This window comes from Peromyscus maniculatus, chromosome 4 (assembly GCF_049852395.1).
Source record: "Peromyscus maniculatus bairdii isolate BWxNUB_F1_BW_parent chromosome 4, HU_Pman_BW_mat_3.1, whole genome shotgun sequence".
Classification (NCBI taxonomy): domain Eukaryota; kingdom Metazoa; phylum Chordata; class Mammalia; order Rodentia; family Cricetidae; genus Peromyscus; species Peromyscus maniculatus.
Genome location: NC_134855.1, coordinates 45,665,300 through 45,692,053, shown reverse-complemented (window position 1 = coordinate 45,692,053; position 26,754 = coordinate 45,665,300). Strand labels below are relative to the sequence as shown.

Sequence of the window (26,754 nt, the reverse complement as noted above, 5' to 3'; positions counted from 1 at the left end):
CCAGTCCAAAGTGTCAAAGACATCTATATAAATATGGCTTTTAAGGCTGAATTACTTAAGCTATGATTTTTCTCTTGTCTTTCACGGCAAGGGTATTTTACATACACGTTAGGATTCAATTAAATAAATAAAACTTCATATAGGCCACAGTAAAGCCAAAGGCTTAAGGAGGGCCAGAAATACCATTCTCTAGTGCAACAGCCTCACTTTCTGAGTGATGACCAAACACATCCAGAGCGGGTAATAAAATGAAGGTCAACACTTCTTATCACTCACTAGCTATTAGAGGATGGCTTTGGATCTTATAGCATTGTGGTGACTTTCCTCTGTGGCCAGCTCCACACAACTGAGCAGGAAGCTCTTCTCCTACCTGCTGGACCAAGCCTGCCACCTCTGCTTTCTTTTCACCCCAGCTGCAGAGAGCATCTGTCACAGTCTCCATTGGTGGGCAGAGATTTGAGAAACTTATTCCAGAAGCTGCTGTCCATCAACTTGCAGAATCCTAAGGAGACATCAGAAAGAGGGAAAACTTTATATATAACAGAAGTTAATTGGATTTGAGAGAACAAGGAATTCCCTAATTTAAAAAGATTTCTATTTAGCTGAATGGGATATGGGTACACTTTGAATACAAGATTTAAAAGTTTAAGAAGAATAAAAGAGAGTTTGAGCCAGTTCTAGGGCGGCAGGCATGTAAGGTCAGGTGAGTCGGACAAAGGAGCAGTCTGGGTGTGAGTTGACAAGGACTGTGTCTATCTAGTGACCATGTGACCTGCTGGAGAGTCAGCTGTGACTCAGGCCAAACTGATGGTTGTCATTGATGCCATAAAGGAAAAATGTACAACGATTTCACAACTTCAGATTTTTAAGGAAATCAGAAATAAATAATAATGGACTTTATGTGGAATTTCTTGAGTTGTACAAGTTAGGATTTAATTCACTAGATGAAACTTCATACAGCCAACAGTAAAGCCAAAGGTTTAATGATGGGTCAGAGTCACCCATGCTTCAATACAACTGTCTCTGCTCTTTCCAAGTGATGACAACCACATCCAGAGATGGGAAGCTTCTTGAGAAGGGTGGAGCTAAGGTGTTAGGGAGGACTATCACCCCTTTCACTTAGGATCTCCACTTTCACTTAGGCCCACTCTAAGACCAGCCAAAATAGACCAAACCTGTTCACATAATTGGCTGAAAGCCAATAAAGAGCTGCCCTTCACTGCTGTGATTCTGGGTTTTCAAACTAGCAGTGTACAAAGCTTCCTGACGGAGGACTGGTGGTATTCCAGACTCACCATTCATAGTTGCAAGGATGCAGGGAAAGTTAGTGGCTACAGTGCATATTGTTCCACATCAGAAGCATGGCTCCAACCATAGGCATCTGTTTGGATGGATTTGAACCAGAGCAGCCAGCTCTGAGGAGTAGAAACAATGTCTAGTGGGTCTCCTGAAGTTATATGTTGGTTCAAGTCAGTCAAATACAGAGTGATTTTCTTTACATGACTGTGTGTGTGTGTGTGTGTGTGTGTGTGTGTGTGTGTGTGTGTGTGTGTTGGATGTGTTTAGGTTGGGTTTGAAGATAATTTAACCTCTCGAGGACCTACATGCAAACCAAGGGAAACAGTGAGTTGAACAGAGGATAGAATATTGTTTGCACAAGGTAGGCATACATGCTCACTATATTGGTAATAACAAATGCTAAGTAGTATTTGTAGCAAGTGCTAACATTTACTTATACTCGAATGTCATTATTGTCATAACTGCTATCTATCACTGTCACCAAAGTCCTCTTAGGTTTTTACACTATTTGTCCTTTGAGAACTAAGTGCCTTATGCATGGTATTTAGAGGAGACAGTGATTGAACATGGGTCTGTTCAGCCTGCCATTGCTTACCCAACCTCTTTTGAGCTTTGTCAGTGTCCAACTCAAGGTACACTTCATGTTGTCAAGAGTAGCAGATTGAATTTGGTCAAACATCAAATACTTACTAAGTTAAATGGCAAGGCAGAGAAGTCCCACAGGAAGCATTTTAAGTCACTGTAATACTGGTAATGTCTTATCTTATGAAAAACTGTATTACTCTGTAATGGGATTATACCATGTAAAGAAGAACAAATGAAAGTATGTAGATGATTTTTAAGCTATATAAATTTTAATTTAAATGGAAAGTTCCATAGTTTTTAATAGATTATTTTCATGATGTTGGTAATATAATTTCTATAGACTTTTAATAACTAAAATGAGTATTGAAGGTTCAATTCAGGAAAATTACACCTGGAAGATTAAATGTTTTTCCTTGCTTTTATAAGAGAAAATCTGTGTAAAAGAAAGAGCTAAATATAACATAAAACTGAATTCTGTGCAGTGCTAACATTGAACACTTTATATAAAACACTGAGTGATGAAAAGGAAGGCAGCAAAGGTTGGAGGAAATGATGTCAAAGATCGAAACCATAAGTGGCTGTGCCAGCTACTCTCCAGTTATTTTTAACACAGTATTTACTAAGGGGAAATCACCTTACAACCACAAAAAGAATGTGGAAAATGGGCAAGTTTAAAAATTTCAAGCCTTATTTAGGTAAATTTATGTTTTGGATACTCATTCTGAAGTAGTTATGTGGATTTTTTTTTTGACATATTAAAAAAATTAAAGTTCACTAAACAAGGGGAAGGCAAGTGTGTGTGTGTGTGTGTGTGTGTGTGTGTGTGTGTGTGTGTGTTTCCTTTTAATCAGAATAATTAATTTCCACCAATATCAGGAAATTAGAAACCTGAAAATACATAGGTGCATTTTTTTTTTTGCTTTTGGTTAAACTTAGTATTATCCTAAAAGGTAATGACATCTAATTCATAGAACTAAATTAGAACACGGAGACATGCTTTACAAGACAAGATGAAAAGTACAAACCACTCTTCAGTTTGACTTTTCCCATGCAATTTCAGTAACTAAGCTGGAGGCACTGCAGCTTTCTAGAATGTAAAGCACAACTCCATTCAGATGTTAGTTCTAGAATACAAAACAGTATTTCAAAGTCAAGTAGAAATTAATTTGTTCATTGTCTATTCTTTTGGGTAATTGCCATTATTGCTATTTCTCTCTGGGCAATTCACTGAAAACTGACTACATCAAGCGCTGTGATTTTTTTTTATAGGGAAATGGTTTAGACTCAACATTTGTCACCCAGATTTTAATTCAGTTTGCACTTCTCCCAGACTTAAGAGTGATAGTTCTTCTAGTGTATTACTCTATTACATTTCATGAGCACTGTCCTTTTTTTTTTTTTTTTTTTTGGTTCCCTTTGGCAAGAAGAAATTTTTCCGGTGCCAATTATGGGTGAGAAATTTACTTATTCTGTGAGAATATTTACAAGTGTGAGCTAAGTGAGAATATTAGTGACATATTAGGGTAAAGAAGATAGCAATAATTTGGACATCAGGGTTAGCCTCCCCATTCTTCCTCCCTCCCTTGGTGATAACAAAGGACGTTGCCTGTGGATCTCTAATTTCAGCTTCTGGTTACACCAAACCAAGGTTTGTGGGATAAAGGAAGTGCATGGAGAAAACAGAACATACTGCTCAGTTGCTTATTTACTAGCTGATCAAGGTTGTTTCTGTGACTCAGTGGGAAACGAGGTGGAGAAAACAGCTGATCACATTAGTTAGTGGATTTAGGTGAGGGAACAGAGAGCTTCCCAGCTCTAAATTTCATCAATAATGAACTTCACTTTCTCTTTGTCATAGCAGGTATCTCTGAGAAACAGACTCCGAGATGCCAAGATTTCTGCGCAGGAAGTCCATTAGAGCCTGTTTGTGGGAACAGCCCCTGCTGCGGAGGTGAGGCTAGAGTCGCCACCACAGCAGGTCTGGGCTGTACCTGCAGAGACTAGTGTGTGCTCCAGCCTGCTTACATAGGCTTCACAGGGCAGCACGATGCCCATCTTTTCACAGCATCAGGTTTAGATGCTTCTGTGCTAGTGGGGATGGGTCATTTGTAACACGGTCATAAGTAAACACTAGGAATCAGGTTCTCTCTCTAGCCCTCAATCCCTGGAAAGCTGGTTGACCATTAAATACTAAATTACAGAGAATGTTTCTTCAGCTCTTCAAGCCTAGATCCCTGTGACCAGTTCTTAGTTTTATATGGGTGACAGAGAAGGAATTGTATATTATATTAAGAAGTCTTGTGTTGTTTCAGTTATGTACAAGTTACTAGTCTAATATTAGTATTTTTAGCCTTACTGTGCTACCAGAGATATTTACGTCCGCTTTTCTGAAAGAGGCAAGCTTACTTGGAACCTATATGGGCACCACCTGTTAGAATGACCTCCAAAGTCTCTGTGATGTATCAAAGTTTAAGTACTGGTGATGATTAAGCCATATCCTGAAAAAATATGCAATCATAAAAAAATCTGAAATGATTTAGTGTGGTGATATTTTGTTTATGCTTTAACAAATAAATCTTGCCTGAAGATCAGAGTTTGGAGCTAGCCACTATAGGCCAGGCAGTGGTGGCACACCCCTTTAATCCCAGCACTTGAGAGGAGGAAACAGGAAGTGATGTTGCTGGGTGGAGAGAAGTGGCTATATCATTTGTTGTCTAGTCTTTGTGTAATGGGAAAATACAAGGCTTGTCTAATTAGACCAATTAGAACTTGAGCTACAATTTAGTTATACGATAGTACCACTCTCTACTAATAACTCTGTCTACTTATCCCAGTGAAGTAGAAGGACACTAATTATAACATTCTTTGTTTAATAACATCATGATTATTTTTGGAGCAGGGTTAGGCCACATATCATAAAGTGGGAGAAGATGTTACAGTTACTGTCTAAGCCACAGAAGATCTGGGGTGAAATGATTCCAGGTATTTTCAAAGTTAATGTTTAAGAAGACAAACTAAACTCATTGCTATCCACAGGTACCAACACATTTAAGAAGCTCAGAAAGCTGGTGAGAGAGAATTCACTTATAACTCAGACAGCAGTGACTTTCGAGGGCACAGTTCTAAATAAATCTGCACATCTACAATGTTCTTTACTCAAAACCACCTTTCAAAGGTGTGCATCCTTCTATCTCATAGGAGAGGGCATGTGCAATGCAAAGGGAGACACAAGATTTAATAGACAGACAGATAGACAGACCATACAGAAATTCCTCTCAGCTTTGCTTCTCATGTCTGTCCAAGTATAAATGCATGTGTGCTTGTGTGCATGTAGAGGCCAGAGGTTGATTTTTGGATCTCTTCCTCAGTCATTTCTCCATCTTATTATTTGAGTGGGGGTCTCTTACCGAGCCTGGAGGTCATTAATTTTCCTGGACTGGCTGGCTAGCAAGCCCCATGGATCTTCCTGCCTCAGTCTCCCCAGCATGAGGAACCCAAGCACATGCTGTCCCACCTGGCTTTTTATACAGGATCTAGAGATCCAAATAAGGTCCTTGTGTTTGTGAGGTGAGCACTTCACCAACGGAACCACCTCCTCCCCAGCCCAAGCAGTGGTAATTTTAGCACACAAGACTAGAATTAGAAAGAACCAATTTACAATTGGGTACGTCTATTCTATTACCTACTACATTTCTGTAGCAAGCATCAATGAGAAGAGGAACACATACTTCCAACAAATGCTCTTTCACTGCATAATATTACTCCATCTTGCAAATCACAACTTAACCCATGTCTCAAACTTGGGTTCAGGCTCAGTCTAGGCCAATGTCGTCATCTCACTTGAACTGATGACATATGATTTGGGCCACATTTTGACCCTAAAATTAGCTCAATTCCTGTATTAGTTATGTGTTTTGTGACTGCAGCAAATAGCTGACAGAAACTTCTTAAAGAAAGACAGGTTTATTTTGACTTCAGTTTCAGAGTATACAGTCCATCATGGCAGAGCAGGCATGATGACAGAGATAGGAGATGGCTGGTCACATTGAAGGTGTGGTCAGGAAGCAGAAACGATGAATGTTGGAACTTAGCAAGTTTTCTCCTTTTTATTAAGTCAAGGACCCAAGTGCAAGGAACAGTGGTGCTACCACCATTCATAGTGAGATTCCCTACCTCAATTAACCTAACCTAGATACATGCCCAGAAGTTTGTCTCTCTCAGATCCTGTTCCCTTGACAATCAATATTAACCATTACAATTCCTTTCTGTATTATTCATTATTTCATAGAACAATATTGTGCTGTGTTTTATATATTGTTGTATTATTCTCAAAGCTGTGAATATAGAAGAACTTGTACCCATTTTTGTAAATGTGGAATGCATGAAAGGGTATGTCTGTTTGTATGTTTGTAGGCACACATGTGTATCGGTATACTAGTTCTTGTGTGTGCATTCATGTGGTGGCAGGAGGTTGATGCTGAGCATGCTCACAGATCATTTTCTACTTTATGTAATGAAGTCAAATCTCTCAGCAAATCCAGAGCTTGCCATTTTGGCTAGTCTTGATAGCCAGATTACTCTGGGGATTCTCATTTCTGCCTCCTGTAGACTGAGATGAAAGGCAGGTCACCATGCTCACATATGTTTTACATGTGTTCTCAACTCTGGTCCTCATGGTTGCACAGTAAGCATTTTACCTACTAAGCCATCTTTACATTCCTTGTATCCCTTCAAGACAGGTGTAATTCAGGTGACAAGGGACTCATGGAAACATCAAACCATGTATATAACCCCTAATTGTGTGTGTGTGTGTGTGTGTGTGTGTGTGTGTGTGTGTGTGTGTGTGTTTAAGTGTATATTTAAATACATTTGTATGACGAATAATGTAGTGAGGATATTGGTGATTAAGAGCAAAACTTCACTGACTGTTAAATATGAAAACAGCTAAAGCTTCTGCTCATCTAAGAGGGACTCTTGAGTGATGTAGCACGGACTTCTAAGAATGATCTGGTATCTGGTCTTTTCTTTAGGTTTTAAATGGAGCTACTCTTTCAATAATTCAACAACTGTTTTCCCATTTCATTTTATGGATAATTTACATGCTAGATCCTGGAGATTTAAAAGGAAGAAGAAAATCCAACCTGTTTTTAAGGTTTTACTATTCAAGTATGTATTATGACATGAATTTTTATCAAAAATTCTTGGCACTTTTGGGAAATACAAAAGTTTTAATGACTTAGAAAATATAAGCCTTGATAAATGAGTCATTTACAAATAATTCTGTAAACTTGACCAAACACTAAAGAATGAGATAAATCCTGATATATGCTTGGTTGTCAGGCTTTTAAACTATGGGACCTTCCTGTCTTGATGGTAGAAGCTAGTTCTTAAAAATTGCAGAAATTCTAGGGGTTTTGCAAGGCATTCTTATTGCACACATACAATTGAACAAGTGCAATACACATCAGAAAAGAAAGACTTTCAAAAGAGAACATTTACAAGCTTATCATGTCCCTTACAATTATGCTACTTGAATGCAGTTTCATACCTACTTCATGTTTCATGCATTTATTATTTTTTTTTATTTTCCAAGTTGTGCATTCTAGAATCCTATTTGCTAAGGATCTTATCGGCCACTCATACCTTTCTCTATCAACAGATATATATCACCTTGCTATGCTTTTTTGCCTTGAAAGTCTCTGATGTCTGGGCAACCGATTCTGGCTTGGATCAGGGTATGTGTGCCAAGTCCTCACACCTTGCTCACTTTGTTCTTGTGTTCTTATTTTTGCCTGATTTCTTATCACCAGGAAGCCATACATTTTAACTGAACAGATATGAGGTAAATAAACTATTTTTCTGCCAAGATAACTATCAACGACCTTGGGGAATATGTGCAGAGTTTTCTGGGACTCTATTAAAAATTATCTGATAAACTGTCTTTGAGTCCATGTGTTTTGTTGTGTGGGGGCATTAAGAGTGAGCTAGGAGGCTTTGTCGATGCAGCTAGATCTTAAACTCCAGGCAATAAACAACAATGGGCTTTGTAGTACACAGATGACTAGAGTGATCGGTGCTAGATTCAACGGTTATACTGAGTGACTCACTTCTACCTGTATACACTCAACTAAGCACAAGAGTAACTCCAAGGAAGTGATTAAAATTTCCTTGGTCTGACTTCCAAAGACCAGGAAGCTGACTCTTCTCTTTCCTTGGGGGAATAAATGAAGAAAATTTGAGGAGTTATATATCAGGGCATATGTGTACATATTTCATGTAATAATTCATGGAAAAACATATTAATGGAACATAAGAGGCCTGGGAATTCTACCTCCACTTGAGAGACAACCCTTCCATGGGGCCTTGGGCCCTTTTCCATCCTGCTCACCATTCAGTTGAACTGTGACACACATTGTAGGGCAAGAGCATGAATGGGACAGTAAAGTGTACCCTATAAACAGAAATGTGTTCCTTGGGAGAGGTTTGGATAAATGGAATGAGTGTTCTTTCATTTCTCAGGCTTTTGCTCAGGAATCTAATGAAACCGAGCATGCAGAGCAAAACCATCTGCTGAAGGTCAGAGAGATGTCTAAGAGGCTGTATAGCCCTGGCTTGGAAGAGGCTCTACCCGAAAACATGGGCACAAATGCCACTTCCTCTCTTCCATACAGGAAAGCTACAGATATCTTAACATCCAGAATCCCAAACAATACAGCTAAGCATATTGTGAAAGCTGAAGGATGAGAGAAAATACCGCATAGGCCCACTTTATGCCACTACCACAGCAATGGTTTTTATTTTTGTAAAGCAATTATCAACTTATGTATAAGTGATTACACCATTTGAGGCGTTAGATCCTTGGAAAATCTGATGCTGCAATCAAAACATAATCGAGCTATTTTGGAATAGGAAATCTATCTGCTCTCTAAAACACATAAATATCTGAAAATCAAACAATGACCCATTTAGAATTGTATTGTTGATGGTTTTATAGAGTTACTTTAAGTGGATTTCTGTGCTCAGTGGAAAGTTTCTAAAGTTGTTTACTGGTATGTCCCAGGCAAGGTGTATGTGAGTGGTAATGGCTGTGGAGAGGTTGGGGGGAGGGTGCGTGGGAATGCATGGTGTGATTTTCCCACAATCCATCTTCACTCCAATCATTATTTGTAGCTTCAATTATATCTCATACATGTAGGCACTATTAAAATATAAAATATGTATATATACCCATATGATTAAAAAAATAAACTCATTTAAAGTACTGTCAGCTTCATTGGAGGGTTTTGTTATGATTATTTTTCAATCTGAAGAGCATAAAAACATTTCAATAACATATTGACAACAGCATTTTAAATATTAAGGAGTCATCTTTCCAGGATTAGATGTGCTCCCCAGACCTTTCTAGAATTCCTGATGAAGCAGTTATAATGTCACAGGGATATATAATAGAATGTGGATATGATAAATATGATGAGATTTTCAATTATGATTGCATCCTATTATATAAATAGTTAAAACACTTGGTTATATTACATTAAATATTTAGATGTGATCCCAAACTAAAACACTTAGGAAGTAATTAACAGACTTGACCTCTGGGGAGGGGAAGGGATGGTATGATAGCCAGTGCAAAGTGCCTACTTTTTATTCCCCTGTGCTCTGTGCTGTTTGTACTGTTTAAAACAATGTGCATTCAAATATTAATTTTATAATTAAAAATAATGAAAAGGAAATGATCAAATAAAGTGAGATCCACCACCTCACTGGGATATGTGAGAACCTACCTCCAGGGCCGCTCTCTCTTTTGCTTTATTTTACACTAGACTTAGAGTCCAAAGCTGAGAACTACCTTTGTACCTTATCATCTCGGACACTGCCTGCAGTCGGATTCACTAGGTTCTAAATCCATGTGCTGGGCATTGGCTGGCCTATACGCTTTCCATGAAGCCTGGCTCACAGGAGGATTGTAGTACAAGATATCATACTACTATCCCCACGTGCATGAGGACCACAGGACCATGGTCTTACCCTACTGTATCTGTGTTATATCTATCTATGGACAAAGAGAATGAATCATTCTTTCATCTTGCTCTTTAACTTGTGCTGGGACACTAAAGAAAGAGCTATAGTACCCTCCCCTGCCTGATATCAAGAGATTATAGTTGGTTTTTCGAGGGAGCTTATTCCTCCCACCCCACCCCCGTGAAAGTGGTGATTGATGCTAGGAATACACAGGAATCACATGATTTTAAATACATTTTGACCCAAGAAGCTCTTGCAATTTACATGCAACCCTTGCTGATGTGGTAAGTGAATCTAAACAAAATACTTTTTTTTTGCGCCCTGGAATGTCCCCATGCTAAATCATCCCAGATTCTGTGCTGTCTTGTGGCATGACATTGAAGCTGCTCACTGTAGCAAATAAGAACATTTATATCCTTTGAGGAAATGTAATAGAAAGTGGATATACTATTAGGTGTTTCCTAAGGAACTTAGCCAAGTTTTAGTAATGTGTATGTGAAGAAGTGAATAAAAACATCACAAATATAAGACACATGTTTGTCATTTTCTAGACTTTTTAATTTTAAGTGTAGTCAGTTGAAATTCAATTATTTTGATTAAATAAAAATTAAGACTCATGTTTTCTCGTCTATCTCCTGTGTCTACAGTGATTTTTCTTATTCATTGTAAGGCAAGACAAAAAACAATGGAGTGGATTTTCTATTTGACAGATTATTTGATTTAGGGCCAATAGAGTCAGCTTGCTTTGTTTTTATCCACCGTCCTGAAGGACCTATGTTTTCAGAGCCTCAGGATCTGGTCTTTGAAATGGAGTGTCAAATCTCTGTGTATGACTAGCCAACAGACTTCTTGAAATTGAGCCTAAAGCAGGTTTTGTTGAGGAGCCAATGCATTAGCTCTCAATTTATATGTGTGATTGGTTGTTCACTGTTTCCTCATGAATTTGTCTCACATAAATAACTCTCAGTAGGAGTATTTAGCCTGTGACTCCTTTCCAGGAGTCCTTTTGTATTTGGTATCTAAGTACAGGTCCAGAAAGTGTCTCTATTCTATAGATGCCTTCTCTTGACTCTGCCTTTCAATACTTCATGCTGTTTGGATCTCTAGGCTGCAACATGCAATATGAACATTTGAGCTCTTCATGAGGTCTAGAGACAAAGCAATGTCACAGTTCATGCAGACAACTACGAATCCTACAAAGTCTGTCTATGGATCCTCAATGGGAGTCCCTCTCCTGAAGCTGAAAAGACAGGGTTCAGGAGTGTCCCATTAAGCCCCTGCCAAGAGAATTTTCAACACCAAGGAATAATTCTACATTTTCAAAGTCTGTGATTTGGTAGGGCAGCTAATGACTTTTTTTTGTGTAGCTAGTATTTTCCTTTCAGGCTAAGACTATATTTGCACTTCTTTATATTTTGTTTTGATTTTGCTTACTTGTGGAGGAGGACTTGTGAAGATTGTGAACAGAAAGGGATAATAATGCATTGTGAGGGAGGAGGTTTTGATGGAATTTCCCTAAAACATCTGCTTTAATGGTAAGAAAACACTCCATAGGCTATTTTATCATGGGGATAAACAATCTTGAGGTTCCAGACTTTAGGAAGCATCACATAATGGTGCTGAGTGCTGATCTCCTGGGAAATGCTTCAGTGACCATGAGTTTCTTTTGGGATTTCCTGTCATGACAACTTTGTATCTTTAACACCAAAGGATGGGTAATTGTGAAACCAGCATCCATGGTGTTGATAAGGAAATGCTCACTTTCTCTCATCCTGAACATCTAATATTTGTTCAAAAATGTGTACTTGGAGGAGGTTTGAGTTAGGCACTATGTTAGGAGTTGCAACCCACAGTGGTCAAAGCAAGTAAAATTCTTGATTTTTTGAGAGGGCATGTGTGTGTGTGTGTGTGTGTGTGTGTGTGTGTGTGTGTGTGTGTGTGTGTCTGTGTGTGTGTGTGTGTATGTGCGTGTGTGTGTCTGTGTGTGTATAAATATTGCATGAATAGAACTTTTGGCAAAGTCAGAATTTTGGCTAAAACTAAGAACTTCTCTCTGTGTGGGTCTTGAACATGTATTTCAGATTTCATAAAGTAATTAGGTTGCCCTTTAGCATTTGCTTTAAACTTTCCACCTCAATTTTTAATGAGATTACAGTCTCTTCACAGCTTGATAAGTACAGGCACCATAAAGAAATGAAATCATGACCTGCCAGTTAGGGCGTTCCAGAAAGGGTGACTTCAAAACTCAAAATCAAATCTAATAATAAGGCTTGAAACCATTTCTAAACTCTGTTTACATTTGTAAAAAAAATCATTATTAGTAAAAGTTAATGAAGAAAAAAAAATCTCAATGTTAATTCTGCTGTTAATCTTGGCCTCAAAAATGATTGCTTGTGTTTTGGAGTTGACTTTTCATCAACAGGCAGACAAATGCTTGGATGTAGGCGTCTTTTAATTTGATAATGTATTGCTCATAGATGAAATGAATTTTTTAAAAAAGGTTGTAACAAGTGCCATATTAAGGAAATGGTATCTATAGCAACATAAAATGAAAGTGCATTTCTTGAAATCTCCAAGCTCCCTGAAATATTTTAACAAAGAGAAGCCTCTGAGTAAGTGAAAGATTTTTTGGCATTTCCATAGATGTATTGACCTCCTTCCTATATGGTTTATGTCGTGACCAATCTTCATTGTTAACTTGATGGGATTTGGATGAGCCTCTAGGTGAGTCTGTGTGGGCTTTCAAAGTGGGTTAAGACAAATTTGGGAAGACTCACCCTGCATTTGGGGAGCACTCTCCCATGGGCCGGTGTTCCAGGCAGAATACAAAGGAGGAAGTGAGGTGTCAGCATTCTCTGATTCTAATTAGGGATGTTTGTACCATCTACCTTAACCTCCTGTTGCCATACCTTCCTGCCCTGATGGGCTGTGCTCTCAAACTGTGAGCCAGAATGGACCTTTCTTTCTTCAGTGGCCTTCTTCAGTTATTCTGTCACAGCAAGCGGAAAACTAACAAACACAGGAAGTTTTCTATATACCAGGAGTGACCCAATCATAACACATACTCACAAGTGGTGAACCAGCTGTATCAACGGTCTCAGCAGAACCCAGGCAACAAGGATCACATATTCAAGATGACATCCAAAATTGTAAAACTACCCTCCATTTGTTTCATGGCCTCTGCAAAACGTTTCTACAATTTCCCTCATCAGCCTACCTCATTGGGGGAAAAAAACCCTTCATTTTTACTAATTGCTTTTTAATGTCTAGTATGATCTATCATGTTCATTCTTGGTTTTCTCTGTTTTCAGGGAAACAATAATAAAATATTCAATCGTAATTCTCTATAAAATCCTTCATAAGCTTTAAATTCAGAAAATCCTTATGCCACAATAAGACCATTTTTGGTTGTTAACTTCACACACACATACCCCATCTCTTTCCACCAAGAATTTAGGAGCATAAAACATAATCACAAGGCAAATAATAAAAGGGAAAACAGACACAAGATATGAAAGAATCAGATATATCATCTGTAAGAATTATTATTTTCACTGGTTTCTGATAGCCTTTCCAAGATTTGAAGTGAGCTCCCTGGCAGGCAGTGCAAAGAAAATAAATATAAGTTACTTATATACCAATTTTTAAAATCTGAAAGTAAAAAAAGAAAGCATGCTGTTTTCTATAGATAACTTCTTCTCACTTAAATTCCAGAACTATTTTTCACAGAGGGTGAGATAAATTATATCACGAGTGCATCCAACATGCTGAAGCATATTCCAATCAGTTAATGAATCAACTCCATAAAAGCCAATGACTGATATTAAAACACAATTTAAGGTAGGCAGTTTAACGGGAATCAGATCCTTATAATATGAATTCACGGCACAAAATGTGATTAACCAAACATGATTACCTTCTGTATTCTCTCAAACTACTCTTGTGTAAGCATTAGAAGTTTCTGTATACCTGACAATTTTAGTTTGTCAGGAGAAACTCTCAGAGAAATTTTTTTCTTTTCTTTCTTTCTTTTTTTCAGTACTCCTGATTGGCTTTCTGTGTGTTGGGATTTAAAGCAACCTAGAGGGCTAGCTGCTCACTGGAAAGGTAGGCTGCAGACCAACATGGGCCCTCCTGGTGACAGGTAAGAGCCACTGCTCTGAGAATAGGGCTCAGCCCAGCTTTCAAGGCTTTCCTTAGAGACAAGCATGGGGTCGAGTAGGACTTGAGCAAGGGGACAGAAGAGCACTCCAGAACAGAAGAACATGGCTGGGTGGGGGGATTTTCTTTAAACGTCAGTTTAGATAAAAACTGACCACTTATTGTAGTGAATTCAAGCAAATAAAAGTGCAATTCTGGTAAAGGTGTGGAAAACTGGGGGAAAGGTGTAAGCAGGTGTAAAAGACAGACTTTCAGAACCACTATTTTCCTAACTAGAATTTTCAAAAGGGAACAACTGGTCCTAAAATAGCTTTCCTTTAGGTTTCTGTTATAGGGTGAAGACAAATCAGGTTGTCTCTTATTTTCCTTATAATTTCATCTCTCCTTTAATTCAGCTTTTTAAATCTTCTATCTTCTTGGAACTATCTGTATAGTTATTTGCCAATACAATTTTAATGTAAATACTCAAAACGCCAGGCAAAGCTGAGTTTGACAATAGAGACCTGCCTGCCATAGCTTACTATGCTCTGGGCGGTGCCCACTGATGTAGTGGGTTGCCATTCCAGCTTCGATCTGGAAGTTCCAACACCCAATAAGGCTTCAGTAACGGTCACACCTATAAGGCGGGACCGAGAGAGGACCCTGAAGACCTGAGATCCGGATGCGCTGGCTCTCTTGGTTCCTGGACCCTGGATGCTGGAGGTAGACCAAGCAGAGTTCTCCAGAGAACACTGCTGGACTGTGCTACACCTTTCCCAGACCCTGTTACCTATCCCTTCACTCGTGAGTTACCCCACAAAATAAACCTCCCTTTTAACTACATGGAGTGGCCTTAATAATTTCACCAATACACTGAGTCACCCATTTTATTTATTCTTGTTAGGAATCCATTGTTTGCAACCAGCAAGCAAGCAAGTACTCAAGGCTCTGAAATTTATTTTGCATCAATCCATTTATAATTTTAAAGGTGAAAAAAAAAGAGAACCATTTGCTTTTATATTGATATTGGTTTTTGGAGCTTGTATGATTATTTATCTTCTAACTTCCTTGGAGGCAGGGAGTTTAAAGCAAGGTAGGAAGTAGGTGAGTCTTTGATGAGTTTGATTTTGTGGAACGGGGTGACCAGGATGAAGGTCAATAGTTTATCACATTGGTGCATTCCAACTTAAACTTTTACAGAGGGAAATAAAAAGAATTTGTTCAACAAATAACATGTTAGAAAATCAGTGGCAATGAACTTGACCTTTTGAAACATCAAAGGGGCTTTACTTTGTGGGTATGTTTCAAAGACAAAGAAAATAAGGGGCACAACAAAGCTTCTTGACCTTCTTGTCTGTTGGGTCATCCAGGGAAGGGTCAACAGTTTAAGATATCAGTTAAACTGTGTTGTGGTATTGTATTCCCCCAAATATTGTGCATGCTAATAAACTTGTCTGGGGTCAGAGACAGAGCAGCCACAATATTAAACATAAAGAATAGGCAGTGGTAGCACACTCCTTTAATCCTAGCATTCCAGAGACAGAAATCCCTCTGGATCTCTGTGAGTTCAAGGGCACACTGGAAACAGCCAGGCACGGTGACATACACTTTTAATCCCAGAAAGTGAGCCTTTAATCCCAGGGAGTGGTGATAGAAGGCAGAAAGGTATAGAAGGCGTGAGGACCAGAAACTAGAACCTTTTAGCTGGTTAAGCTTCAGGCTTTTGAAGTTGGCCAGGTGAGGTTAGCTGTGGTTTGTCCTGTCTGTCTGATCTACCAGCATTGACCCCAATAACTGGCCTCAGGTTGGATTTAATTAATAAGACCTTTTAAGATTCCTGCTACACTGTGTGGCCACCAAATAAGGGAAGTTTTCTACACATAATTTGTTTATTAAATGATCTGCTTAAAATAATGTGAAGTTAAGCAACACAGCAGATATTTCTATTGTAATTTTTTTATACAGCTGTAAATCAACAGAAGTAACTCTAATCTACTTCACAAACTAAAACAACATGTTCTAGGTGGTGTGTTTCTTTATTAAAAACATGACATTTGTCAGGCTCACCATGAGGATTTAGTTTATCTAGTAATAATAAAACTGAAAAAGTAATTGAATCAGACTAATGTTAAACACAGGAGAACATGTTTGTGTTTCAAGGAACACCAAGAATGTTTGGAGTAGAGGTAGTTCTCCAGGATATGACAAGGGCTCAGAGCACTAAGGTCTCCTTGTTGGGCACAGGGCTTTCGGTGTCCGTGAGGGCACAAAACACCAGCTGAGATTCCTCTTTACTAAAAAAGGCAGGGGAGAAACTTCCAAACTTCTTTTTCAAAAGTTCCATTTGAGGACATGGGCTAGTTTTGAAGTAAAAGCAAAGGCCGAGGTCTGATATCTTCACATTTCCCCTGTGAGTACATTGTAGAGAAATGGAGTCTATAGCTACAGAAATCCTGATGCTTGAAACCACAGAAATGAGTGTCTATGATCCAGGTATCTACTAAGTGTGTGGGGTTAGATGTGTCAGCCCAACATCAGTTTGAAGCCTAAATTCTTACTGCTATAAATAAAAATTATGTAAGCTACCAGCTTGATCCTCACAGTTTCTAAAACATGGGTTATTTGGTTGTTTATATTTCAGAAACTTTTTTTGAATGTTGAAATTTCTTTTAATTGAAAATAATTTCTCGTTTCATACACTATATTCTGACTTCGGTTTTCCTCCCCCCTGCTCCTCCCAGTTCCTTTCCATCTCTCCTCCCATCTGGACCCACACCCTTTCCATCCCTCCTTAGAAAACAACCAGGCTACTGACAAAAAAAAAAGTAAAATAAAACAAGACAAAACCAAGCAAACCAGAATAGGACAAAGCAACCCAACAAGAAAAAGAGCCAAAACAAAAAAAACAAAAACAAACAAAAAAACAAAAAAACACACAAGACACACATACAGACTCAGAGACACACACATTTGCACACACAGGAATCCCATAAAAAGTCAAAACCAGAAGCCATAATATATACATAGGGGGCATGTAAGGTTAAAAAAAAATACCCTGACAACATTATGAGACAAAGAACCTCCAAGGATGGCACTGAGTTCATTTTGTCTTGGCCATCTACTGCTGGACACGGGGCCCTATCCTTGAGAGTGGTTTGTGTCCCACTGAGACTCTCTTGAAGAAAAATTTTTTTTTTCATTTCAAGTGCTTATCAATTAGAAGTAGCTTCTGGGTTAGGGAATGGGGTATGTGTCCCAATACCTTCATCTCTAAGACTCCGTCTGGCCCAGACCTACACAGGCCCCTGTGCACACTGCTGCTACAGCCTCTGTGACTTCCTATGTGCATCAGCCCTGTTGTGTCTAGAAGGCCTAGATCCATGGGCATCCCCTAACCCCTCTGGGTCTTACACTCTTTCCACCTCCGCTTCCACAGTCCCCTAGGCCAGGGGTCGGGAGTTGATGGAGACATCTCTTTTTTGGCTGAGTGTTCTGTAGTCTCTCCCTCTCTGTGTATTTTCCATCTTGGTTTTACCGTTTTTCTTTGGGCCCACTTGCCTTACCAAGAATTGTTCAGTTCTTCTTTTCCCTGCAGCAACTCCGGCCATTTCCTACGCAGCCTCATTCATCTGGGCCCTTCTTGAGAAGAAGACTTTTCCCATCTCTATCCTTACCAGGACCTGGCTCTGTCCTGCAGGCCCTCTTTTTCTCTGTAGATGGCAGGGCTGAGCAGGACATTGGAGTCTGTCCTAGCACTCAGACTTGTATGCATGAACAGATGCTAAAGGCATTTGGGTGCAGCTCCTTTTCATTTTTTTTTAAACTGCCGTAGGTTGGGGTGGAATCCCTGGGGCTATGTACAGGGCACCATGTCTGTGAGCAGTGTAGATGGTGGAAAGATAAAAGGCATGAGTGGAAAGACGCTGGCAGGGACTCTGGCAGGTGTGGCTGAATGGACCAGTCCTGAACTTACAAGTGCTATGCCTTCCAGAAGTGATAAGGTCTCTACTGGTTTACGATGTCTTAATTGAATTTCTTGTTATTTGATGCTGTAAATAACTAAGGTGATTAATATTTGACCTAGTCTAGAGCATGGCACTACCTTTCTCACAGCAAGTCCCATAATAAAGGTCATCTACTAGGCTTTCCATGGTGTCCTTCTCTCAGTTCCAGCAATTTATCTCCTAATTGCTGCCCCCTCACCTTGGTTTTGTTCTTAAAGGCCTTTCGGTTGGGTTCCTAGGATGATTTCTTACTGTCTTCCCAACCCCGCATCTCTATCCATCTAGCAGACTCATTTTTCCCCCCAGTAAAGGACCAATGTCCTGTCATTCTTTCTCTCAAATTCCTTAACATATGTGTACTGCCAGGAAATGTGAACAAAGTTCAAACATCTTCCTGGTATAAAAGGTGCTGTATGATCTGCATCTTGTCAAGTTCCCTATCATAAAATTTCCTTTTTAGACACTCCTTAACTGGCTCCTACTCACCTTTCAGGATCTAACAAAGAGAAAGAATGCTGGTTGGCTCATGTAGCTGGCTCGTCACCCTCTTCATGTCACTTCAGTAACTCTACCAGTACTCAGGATAGTCTCTGTAACTCCATTTCTTCACCAACCCACAAACTCCTTGAATACAGGAGTCACGCTTTATTTATTTTCAAGTCATGGCACTCTATTAATTTACTAGCATTAGGTAAAGTGTGTACCAAACATGGGCACACTTCCTCTGCCCCCATCTCTGTAAGCAGTACAGTGAGAAAGGCACCCTGTGTCTCTGTGGCCTCTACCTAGAGCTAACAATGCTGTCATGGCAGGCTGAGATCAATAAGACAATAATCAGCATCCTATCAAAGAGATTAGAGTAAATTGTTCTTTTTTTATTTGTACTTGTTTTGAAAAAAATCATTCAGGAGTTATTGATAAATGGTCTCTTAGAAGTCATAAATTGTGCTAAATAATGGTCAAAGTATGAGTTGTTCGATAGTTCAATCCATAAAGAAGCAGTGACTGTGTCTATTTCATGCCTAGTATTTTTGCTTTGTACCCTTTTCTAGGAGAAGGTTAAGTGACTGTATTTCCTTGTGAATTCTTTTGAGAAATATATAAAATAAATACAAGATCCAATGATCCAAAGGTCAAGACAATGTAATTTTCCTTCCCATTTACAAGGAGAAAATATGATTTAGGTTAAGGGTGTACCACAGTGCTCATAGGGATATGGCAGCCTTGATCTATGCTCTCTTTATGTGGAAATAATTTATGGCTTTCTCTGTAATTTACAAATGGATTCATTACAGGACCCTCTGGGCATATGTGCTCTGAATTAGTTAAAGGCCCGATCCAATGACTGTATTGATAGCAAAGTCAAGTATGGAAATGAGATTCTATGGAAGAAATTCCTTTGTGCATATCCTTCGGAGACCCTGCTTGGACCTAGATGAGCAGAAGGTATCTATGGCTGGGTTTGGATTTATAAGCAATGTACTGAATTTCAGATCTGCTTATTTACTACCTGGAAAAGCCACAGAGCCATTTAGATACCAGTTTCTTCCCATATGTAAAAATGATGACAAATTGCCTAGATCAGGGATTTATTTTGATTGCAGTAAAGAGAAACTAGCCTCTAACAAAACCAAATAGGATCATTCATTGGTGAGTATCATAGGTTCTAGAGCAGGGCTACCTGGTTGTGAATCCTGTTGCAACCAGCTGTGTGGCACCGGTTGGGTTTCTTACCACCACCCCCACCACCCCCGTGCTTTATTTTCCCACGTGTAAGTGTGTGTGGAGTTGATGAGAATGCCCATCCACAGAGCTGTCATGGGCATGAAAAGCACCGATGTTTATAAAACACTTAGAATGCTGCCCAGCATGCAGGAATGCAATGTAAGTGTTTGGTGGATAAACAGTAATTTGTATTCATCTCTTGAAGCAGTGCCAGCAAACGGATCTGAAGTGGATCTCCTTGAATTTATGCCACATCTCCAAAAAAGGGCAACTAGGAGGAAATAAATAATACAACTAGGAAAAAGTGCAAGTACCTTGCTTAAGAACTTAATTAGGTCAACACAGACCATTATCTCAAAGCTTCAGCTGAGCTTTTTTTTTTCTTTCTTTTGTTGCCAAGGGACCATCAATTAGAAGGAGGGAAATTCATTATTTTAATCAACAAGGAATGGCAATAGACAAGAAAGGGAGGGAGAGGCTGATGGGAGAAGCTGGCCAGGCTCTGTCCTCCAGTGCAGATTGGATACTTTTCTGTGGAGGGATGAGGAATGGTGTCATTCATTTGTGTTTTAGTTTGTTTGTTTGTTTTGGTTTTGCTTTTTTTCTAAGTGGGAGAAATGCCTGTTCTATCAAGTACATAACCTGATGTCCAAGAGGCAGTTTGCTCTTGTGTAGGGTGTGGCTGTGATTCAAAGATGGATGGGGTGGGATTTGATGACTAGCCCACTAGACATCTGTTAGATTCAGACAAGTCTGTTTGGAGAGCTCTCTCTTTTTCTTCATGGAACCAAATTCACAGTGAGAGACTCTGGGCACACTGTACCGGACACAGAATTGAAAACTCAGCTTGATTTTCCTAGTTGGCAGCATTGGAGAGGACTCCATACTGAAAGAAAGGTAGCAAGGCTGTTGAGACCCTCTCTGGGGGGAATGGAGTTCTCAAGGGGGCGGGGCATGTTCTTTGCAAGAAGAGGGGGAGCCACACCTGATCTAAGCTCATCAAGACCAGCCACAGAGTGTGACTGGGACCTGCCAGTGAGATGATGAATAACCCGTAGAATTTTCTCAGATTAGGGGGTACCAAATAAAACACAGAGTTGAAAGAGTCTCTCGGCTTCACCAGTTTCTTTAGTTGCTGCTTTTCCCTAGAGAAGTTCAAAGCATTTGTCTGTCTTTGAGCCCCCTGTCTGTCCTTGTGCGTTGTACAGAAAATAAAGGGATCTTGTGGACGTGTAATGCATCTGCCTTCTTCAACCCTGTTCTGATTTATTCAAGCCAGATGACATGGTTGTAGTGGGTAGCCATTCCAGCTTTGATCTGGAAGTTCCAACCCCCATTGAGACTCTGGCAACTGTCACGCCTATGAGGTGGGGCCAGGGGAGGCGCCTGGAGACCCAAGATCGGGATGGGCCAGCGCTCTCTCTGTTCTGGGACCCTGAACGGTGGAGGTGGACCAAACAGAGCTCCAGAGAACACCGCTGGACTGCGATACACCTTCCCCAGACCCCGTGACCTACCTATCCCTTAATTTGTAATTTACGGCATTAAATAAATATCCTTTTAACTATGTGGAATGGCCTTAATAATTTCACCAATACATGGTCTTAAGGGGTCTGGGTCTATACTTTACAGCTAATGACCACAGGGTGCAAAGAGGTTGTTGATCACAATGGAGCTGAGAGCTTTGGGGGTGGAGGTAGACAGAGAAGCAGAGAGGAAGGGAAAACTGGAGGGACTTACTGGCAAAGTCCTCTTCCCCAGTGTGTGCAAAGGAAACCAAGTGCCCTTTTGTGTTGGTGTAAAAACCTTTGCAACCCAACAGTGAATGTATCAGTTTGCTCTGGCAGTCTCCTTTTAATACGGATTGCTGTAATTGTAAACTTCACTATCATTATTTGGTAGGACTCTATCCATCCACCATCATTTAGCATGTGGGTTCCAGACAACATGTCAAAGGCACTACTGAATCTAGTCCTTAAAACAAATCCATTAAGCCGATATTATGACTTTTTTTTTTTTTACCTGAAAACCAAGGCCAGGGAGGTTAGGAAAATACAATAAATATAATATGATATTGTATTTGATATGATATGATATCAGATAGTGGCATAGGCAGATTAAAGTTCCATAGTCTGCCTCCTGGGCACGTGTTCCTACCTATCTACATTCTTGTTTTTATCATGGACTCAGGACTACCACCAGGAGTATATTACACCATGAAGCCATATAATTCTGCCAAGGCTGTACAAAGACAGGAGAGAGCCGGAGGGTGAGGGTGAGGAAGAGGGTTAGAGAGACAGAGAGAGACAGAGACACACACAGAGACAGACAAGAGGCAGAGAGAGGCAGGGAGACAGACGAGACAGAGTGATAAACACAGAGACATGCAGACACAAACATACAGAGACACACAGAGAGAGGCACACACATGCAGAGGGAATTGGTACAGTGACCTGTCACCTGGTGTACCAGATTGACTAGGAGTTAAATAACTTATGGGACATGCGAGACAATGGCTTGCACCAATCTTTAAAATGTCAGAGAAGCCTTCAGCCTGGAAGAAATTGAAGGAGTCCTTACAGAACTAGAGAGATTTGTTTCTGAAGAGGCCAAATGCCATTTCAAATTGTCTGAGCCCTTTGAATCTGGAGGTAGCAAGGGAGCCTTTGTCTCTCTGCCCAGGAAATAGACACAGGCACATGGAATGGGCTGGACTCACTGGAGCTCAGTCACCAAGTAGAGCTCACTTTTCTCACATTTTGCACCAGATCTGTTCTGCAGGTTCAGCCTTCTTCTCCCTTGGACATTATCTTGTGTACATTCTATAGATTTTCCTGCCTGCTCTGCAGCATTAGAAAGTCTCATTTGATGTTATTGAAAATTCAAGTGCCATCTAAATAAAAATTGCACCTTCTCACTAAGTTTAAAGACACTCTATCCCAGCTAAGGCCGCAGACACAGTGGTGAGGGGTGGCTGTGTCTTTGACATCACCCCCTCCCCCCACTTACTCCTCACATACTCCCCTTTCTATGCATCCACTCTGTGCTGTCTCTGCCTCGTGAGAAGGAACAGACAGATGCAAGGAAGAGAGCATGATCTCACCTGAGTGGATGATGAAGTGTGATCTAGCACCAATATTATTAGTTCTTGGACCTTTGGCCCAAGGGCAGGTTGACAGTTTTAGTGGCTCTCTGCCACTATTCCACCTACATCTGCAGGATCCGCCTGCCCAGTACTCATTGTTGATACACATGGTGCTTTCTCCAGTGGGCCTTCTCTAGCTCCTGGGCTGCCCTCAAGCGAGGCCTCTAAGAGAATGAATGGAGCCATTGGAGATGGCTCCAGCTTGGCCTCCTTTAGCAATGTGCCCTGTGTCATTCTGGGTGATGGGTCACTTAACTAACTCTGCCTCACACTGACGTGCTCTCATGCAAAGACGAACACCTCCCTGTTCGTGATGGGACCTGAGTTCCTCATATGCCAGCTTTGAAGCTAGAGTGGAGAATCAAGACAGTAAGGAAAAGTCCTTTGAATCTCTTAATATTTCAAGAGATATATAATTCAATGACATGGTTGTTTCTTTTTCAGTTTGATCTACCTGATAGAGCTCAATCTCTATCAGGAGTATTTGGGGCCATTTTTCTGATCTTCTCTATTCAACCTGCCCACTGATAACTAAGATTTTGGGTGTCCTGGTTTGTTACTCTAGTTATCAACAGAGATGCTGCTTTATTGTTGCTTGTTTGTTTTTAGAACTTATTAGTACACTTGCTTCCTGGTACTGGTACACGATACAGGCTTTCTCCAAGTGCTCCAGGTGACCCACAAGGGCAGTGTGGTCCAGTTCACTCACCAACCAAAGTTACCCTATTTCTAGGCAAAATCTAAAGTGATGATCCTCAGTGAGTAGTGTATGTCAGTTATTAAGCACACACACACACACACACACACACACAGAGAGAGAGAGAGAGAGAGAGAGAGAGAGAGAGAGAGAGAGAGAGAGAGAGAGAGAGAATCACATATATCATGCTTGAGGCCCATGCTGAACTACTTAGCTTAGAATCATCTCTGGGCCTGAAAATTGGCTTTGCCCACAGTGTTCCAAACTCCGTGATGTTTTTAACTGTACTCATGGCTATAATCTATTCCTTGCTTACTTTAAATACTTGTCTGGGTTATCTACAAGAACTGTGATTGCTGAGAAAATAGGCAAAAGGTTTTGAAGAAGAAATTCCAGGAAATACATTCATACCATCAAGAAAGAAGTAACCCAATATCAAAACTCTGATATTTCCCTAACAACCATTGTAGTCTGTGTACCCCTATGTGTTAATATACTTGACAAAGGAATGAGGATGCATTTAGTTATATTTATTATTGCCTGTTACTTACCTTACTTCAAATTAACATTTAACTTACTAAAGTACTTATTATAACATAGAAGGAAGAAAAAATAGAAGGAAGGTTTTCTGTCAGTGACCTGAAGTCATATCATTAAGTCTGCCCTGAACAAGGATAATAGCATGCAGCCAGCACAGACAATGAACCCATGTTAACACAGCCCCAGTCTCTTAAAAAGAATCAAATGATGTCATATAAAAGCTGACCTGCAGCTTCTCTTGTGCATTTTTGTCTGGCCCCTGTGGCAGTTCCATGATAGGTGATATTGTTCTTATGTTACAGGTGAGGACCCAGATATTCTTTGTAGTGAAAAGCCTACCCAGGATTGGACCTCAAGCCCAGTTCCTAAAATTGCCCTCATTCTACCACTCTGTACTTACAGGAAATACCTGGGTTCAAGAGATCGTTTGTGATTTCAGCTCCTCCACATCTGGGTAGAAAGCAGGCCCATCATTTATATCTGTGTTGATTTCCCTGCTGCAGTCGTCCAGAAAGGCTGACTGTTGGGAGTGATCGGAAATGACCAGTGGCGATTGATTTCAACACAGCACCCACGAATCAATGGCTCTTGCTGATTTGAACAGTTAAAAGTTTGCTGATACAAAACTGGAAATGTAGTTGTGGAAAAGCCCTAATGGTGAACACAACATTGTCGGCGTTCATAAAGGGCTGTAGACCCTCTCTCACTTGACTTCTTGAACTACAATTGACTACAAATGAATGCTGCTTCTCAAAGGGGAAGCCTCACAGCAGCAGGGAGGCTAGAGTTGACTGACGACTGTACTCTTAATATCCCTACGTGAATAATTCTAGATGTTCACTATTGTTAAATGCCCAGTGAAGCATGACATTCAGGGATTTTATGTATTTTGCTGCAATCAGCTATGTGATTCATTCGAATGGTAAATCGCTAAGTAAAATACCATTAATAAGGACATAGACCCATGTAACATGTTGCCCACCATTGAACATGATACTGTTCTTTTGAGTTTCAGAATTGACATGGTTTTGCTCCCCCGAGGCCTGATTAGAATGGTATATAAAACTTTCTAAAAAACCTAAGGTGGATTATTTCCAGGAGGTATTTGTGAAATCTAACAACAAGGACTAAGGATGAATAAAAGCTGCCCTTTGGAGGGGATGCACACGGAGCCCTCCAAGGGACCTGCTTCTGAGTCAATTCTCCATTGCAATCTCTGAGACTGGCATCCTCTCCCTGCTTTGTATCTCTAATTACCGCTCCCTTTCCATTAACCCTCTGCCTCTGCCTTGTGCTTCTTCCTCACATCCATTTCTCAGGCTCTGATACCACTTTTGCCTGCTTGGCTGCAGAAGTTTTGACCCTGGTTTATCTTGATGCACGTGGTCAATGTTACTGAAGGCAAAATTGGTACTTACTTCTAGAGCACTGGCCTCTCCATGGCCACTAATACTTATCGACCCTGTGGTATATGTCAGAAGCATACCATAAACGAGCATGCAGAGTATGAAAGGCACATAGTTTCAGCACATTTTATACCACTGTAATACCCTTAAGCGTATATTTTAAAACAGGCTTAGAGTTTATATGGAAAAACACGAGCTATTGTAAGAATATGGAGTCTTTATATTTATATATTCTGATAGAATGGTTCTAATTCAAATATCCAAAATTTAAAATATGCTAAAATCAAAAACCTTTGGATTGCCAATGGGATTCTATAAATGCTTGACCTCTTGTGGCTGGTCCTAGTCAAAGCAGGAAATACATAAAATCATTTTAAGTCTGTGTGAGTAAACTATCCATGTGACAGATGAATTCTACGTTTAGACTAGGATCCTCTTTCAAATGCAGCTCGTTATGTAAGATCATTATATGTAAGCAAATATTCCCAAATCACTGAAATCCAAAACACTTCTAGTTCTAAACACTTCAGATTAGGGATACATAACCTCCTCCAGATTACAGCCCCATATTGTTAAGAATGGGACCAGCATTGCTGTAGTTAAAGACATAGTTTTATACTGTGCTTAGACATTATGTGACCTCCTTTGTAATGTTGCATTGTTTACCTGAGCTTTTAGAGTACTTACATAGTCTAAATGTTCATCATTTTTATTGCCACAGACTTTTTTTTCCATATTGAAGTTTTAAAGTTTGCTTAATCACTCTCTAATTGTTTGAGCATGTGGGTTGTTTCCAGTTGTGTGTGATTACAAATAGGGTGGCTATAAACATCTTTGTTCAAGTAGGCTTAAATGTTGCTGCTTTCCATAATTCCCCAAGGTGGGAATGATTAGCTCAAGGGGCATGATCACTTTATTGAGCTCTTGTGGTGCCAGAATGCTCTCTAAAAATAACATCCTAATTAGCAGTGTCACTGTTAATGAAGAGGGCACCTGGGCCCCTCTCTCTCTCTCTCTCTCTCTCTCTCTCTCTCTCTCTCTCTCTCTCTCTCTCTCTCCTCCCTCCCTTCCTTCCCTCCCTCCCTCTCTACCTCTCGTTGTCTCTCTCTTAACCTCTAAGAATGTTTATACTATCCAGAGAAAAGTGATATGGCTTGGGATGGTTCCAATAGTAATGGGCCACCTCTTTTA

General features: G+C 40.0%; 1 protein-coding gene across 7 annotated transcripts in view; it reads right to left on the bottom strand.

Moving 5' to 3' along the window:
• Window positions 1-26,754, bottom strand: part of B3galt1 (beta-1,3-galactosyltransferase 1) — a 567,531-nt gene that overhangs the window by 49,047 nt on the left and 491,730 nt on the right. For all 7 annotated transcript variants that reach the window (XM_042275403.2, XM_042275402.2, XM_076569592.1 and 4 more), the window contains one exon: window positions 371-502. The gene's annotated coding sequence lies outside the window, so the exon portion shown is untranslated. The remainder of the gene's footprint in view (window positions 1-370; window positions 503-26,754) is intronic.